Genomic DNA, 4,105 nt, shown 5'->3' on the forward strand with positions numbered 1-4,105 from the left:
AGTTGAGGAATATGGGACCTGCAGCTGCTGCTGGTGCTTTCTTGAGGCCTGCTCCAGTCTTGTCCCTGTCACTGTGCCACCTATTCTGTGGTTCACTCTGCACAGCATGACAGACCTTTTCTGTGTACTTGCAGGCTGCTCTGGGCTGGAAATCTCTTTCAATCTGACATTTTGTGGCTTGTGCTGCTCTAGAATTTGTTTAGATTTAATTTTTACACGTATCTAATGGGCTGTGGGAGGAGAGTGCTAGAGGTGCGTGCTTCTACTCCATCATCTTGACCATGCCCCTTTGACAACACATTTGATCGGTTCATCCTTTTCCTGTTCTATTGTGTTTTCAAATTCCTTTGCCTTCTGTTTTTCATGGTGCAATTCTCTCTGTATGCTTTCTCAAATGAATGTCTTTTTTCTGAGGGAATCATGTACATGGTACACCACTTTTTCTAACCTACTGGTGATGTTCACCTTTAGAGAGCTCTTAAGAAAGGAAACCACGGTTTTCTCTTAGGCTAGAAAAGTCATGACTTAGTTTGTGTTGTAAACGAAGCTATTCTTCACGTTGTCCCTGAAAGGAATGTTCAAGAGCTCTCTCTGATGTCCCATTTGGCTCATGAGCATGAACAGCAAAAATCAGAAGGGAACAGTATGATGCAATTTCTTTCTCTAGTCTGCCTGCCTTTCCCTTTGCATTGTTTAATTTAGAGTTCAGCGCTGCATTCCCAGTTGTCAGAACTTTTATTTTTTCCACCCTAGTGGAATATGAATTTTATTAATGCTTCTTTAATCAATTGTAATTCCTTTTGAAGTTCATCGTTCTTTACTTTTAAAACTTCAATGTCTTCTATATATTGATTTTATTTTTCCTGATCCTTAATTATTTCTGTGTCTACATCCACTTTGAACATGGCAGATTCATCCTGTATGATTCCATTTTTATCCAAAAGATATTTTTCTTTTTCATTCCTAACAGGAACCTAAACATAATAAACAGAAAATATGTTACTCAAGATCAATTCATGTATTGTGAGTTTTGCTTAGAAATTCAAAATCAACCCCAGGAGGCCAAGAAGGATAGTGTTTTCAGTAAACTGAGGATGTTTCATCTATTTCACATTTCTGTCAGACTCAATTTGCCTAAAGAGCAGGTCTTAAAAGTGCTTCATCAGTCAGAAAATATGGACTGTAATTTTAAGCCCACAAAGCTGTCTGCTTTCGGTATATTTGATTTCTTTTGCTCTATCCATTCTATCCCACACGGATTAGTCACGGTGTTACAATAAAAGTAACAAAACCTAATTATTTATGTGGGCCTTCTAAGGTTTTTCAAAAGTACTTTCAAAACATCATGTCACCTACAACTTGGATGACCCTTATGAGACACATATTTGTAGTCATCCTCCCCATTTTGCTGATGAGAATTTATGAATGAAATATCCCACACCAGAGACAACGTTTTGTAGGCTTGCTTTCCATGAGGAACCTGATGATAGTCACAGTCACTATAAAGTGACATGCCTTTAGCAACCCTTTATTACTGTGATAAGCTGATGGAGATTTCACATTTTCAAACGTTTTATTAAGCTATCGTCCCTGTTTTCGTCAACTGTTAATATCTCTGGAACATTACCAGTCTATGAGAGTCTTGTACAAGTTCACATACTTGAAGGTGGGAAGGAAAGATTGGGATGGAAAGCAAGGCAAATGGACCTGGCAGTACAAATCACACGTTGCAGTTGCATGCAACAAATACTCCATAAAGAGAACAGTTCTGGTCTTTCAAGGAACAGGTGTGCCACCTACACAGAGAGATGGAAAAGGGACACTAACCTGAATGGGAATCGCTGCTATTAGAAGATGTCGAGTTGCTGCTGCTGCTACCCCAGGGTGAGGAGCTGCTGCCACCGCCGTCGCTGCTGCTGCTGTTCTGGCTCAACCTTGTGCCCGCCCCCCGCGTGACCTTGGACACTTGTGTTTTCACAGTGTGACATTTCCTGGGTCTCTTTCTCAGACACAAAATAACGTATTTTTCTACTTCTCTCAGGACTGATGCTTTTAGTGTTTCAAAATCAATTTCTATCTTGTCAGGATTAGAATTCAGTAAAGATGATTCTCCTGACACTATTATGTGGACGACTCACACAAGTTTATCTCTGCGGCGTTTGTTGATAGCCAAGCTTAACTGCCTTTTCTCATCATAGTTCCTAGGCTTAGCATTATCTTCCTCCCCAGATTTATTGCCAACATTTGTTCCTTGAATTGTTTGGCAGGCAATTTTTCAGCTCTTTCTGTAGTTATTTGCTGATTTTTTTCCCTCTGACTTTCGTCTTTCTTGATACATTTCTTTGTTTCTTTCTGCTTCTGTCTTTTAGATCTTTCATTCTTTTTCTTCAACTTATGGTAAGGTACTTTAGACAGAACTTGCACGTGTTGATGAATACATTTCAGTTCCTCCTGAAGTTTTGCACTCGCTCATCAGGAGACTCTCCAAAAGAGTTGTCTTCAAAGGAAGCACCACTGCTACTTTCTCTACAGAATGCTTTGGTGACATCCTTTTCTATATAGCACATAGACATTCTTGCAATGGGTTCATCTGTGATCTTGGAAACTGAATCTCAAAAACATCTGAAGTGTTGTTGCCATCACTACCACCTCAAGATCTGGTAGGTTATACTTGGAGCAATTCATAAACATTAACTGAACATATGCAGCAAATTCACGTGCATCCTTACATTTCTGGTTATACCTTTTTCTTTAGTTGTGCCAAGGTCCATTGGATTTTTGACAACATCATTGTACTTATGGAGTTCTAGAGCAACAGGCTTATGGAAAGGTCAAGTATATGCTACCTTGTCCTTTGAAAACATTTCTTCAATAATTTCATTACGGTATTTTAATTACTCAGTTAATTTAACATGTTCCCAACTCTATATTTTTGCTGAGAATCTGGTATGATATTCTTCCCTACTTTTTCTATTACAAGTGGTATTTTAGCAGATTTGTGCTCAACCAGGCTTGATGAAGATTCGCTACTTGATGTATCTATCCACGTTATACAGGTTGTAGTATCTGCTTTCCTTTTCACACCCCTTTTAACTTATATTACAGTTGTGTGTTATAGCTTGGTGGAGCTAGTTTAGCAATGTGCAATGCAGAAAGTAATGTCTCAGGACATATGGGAGATGGAATCACTTGCTCTTTAGCTAACTTTTCTGATGCCCTAGGGAATGGTTTTTCTTTCATAGCGGAAACTCCTAAAGATTGTTGGGTACCTTTTCATTTTTTTTTCCTTTCCACCTGCCACTAGTTGTTCTGAAGGCATTTGAGACAGTTTTTGCAGAAACAGTTTCTCTAAGACTTGTGTCATTAGAACAGTCATCACCTGGCTTGCAAAACAATTGCAAAACAATATTTTCAAGTCTTCTATACATTCTGAGGCTTCCGCATAGTATTTATGTTCCAAGAGCTTTAGGAGGCTGTAATAATCTGGGAGAGTGAGCTTGGCCGCATCCACAGTCTGCTGGAAGGGTAAAGAGAAACTGTGCTCCCATAGAGCCTTCAGGACAACCTTCTGCAATTACTGCAGTTGGTTTGTGAAGTGGACAGTCTTTCTGGCATTTATGTACTCTGGTGGAAGGGGGTTGACAATAGCCATCTGTTGGCTTGACAGAGACATTCTGAACAGCTTTTTCCTGATGGAGTGTTGTCTTCCATATATTTGTATCGCCACTCACCCATCGGCGTTACTGCTCACTTGAAATGGTGACCAGCCTGAGTCATTTTGGAAGTAGTAGCTTCTATTTCTTTGTTCATTCATGGAGGTTTATTCAGAATTCCATCTTGCAAAGAACTGACACTCAGACCCTGCCTTTGTCTTTGAGTGTCATTTTGCTCTTCTTCAACCTGGGGAGAACAAAATTGTAAAGTTTTTCATCACTTTTTTCTTCAGAATTCTGCAGAGACATTTTAACTTTAACTGGAATATAGAATGTGAAAAAGGATGGAAAAGAGATAAAAATTCTAAGAAAAGGAGGCTACTGAAAACGAAAGGGAATAAGGATATCATTTCAAAATTGTAAGGGATCCTCAACAACTATTCAGTCCAATT

The 4,105-nt window shown here is 39.2% G+C and overlaps 1 pseudogene; it reads right to left on the reverse strand.

Annotated features, from left to right (window-relative positions):
* Positions 1-913: 913 nt before the first annotated feature.
* Positions 914-3,895, reverse strand: LOC140523389 (bromodomain testis-specific protein-like; annotated as a pseudogene).
* Positions 3,896-4,105: the final 210 nt, after the last annotated feature.

This window comes from Notamacropus eugenii, chromosome 2, assembly GCF_028372415.1.
Source record: "Notamacropus eugenii isolate mMacEug1 chromosome 2, mMacEug1.pri_v2, whole genome shotgun sequence".
NCBI classification, from domain to species: domain Eukaryota; kingdom Metazoa; phylum Chordata; class Mammalia; order Diprotodontia; family Macropodidae; genus Notamacropus; species Notamacropus eugenii.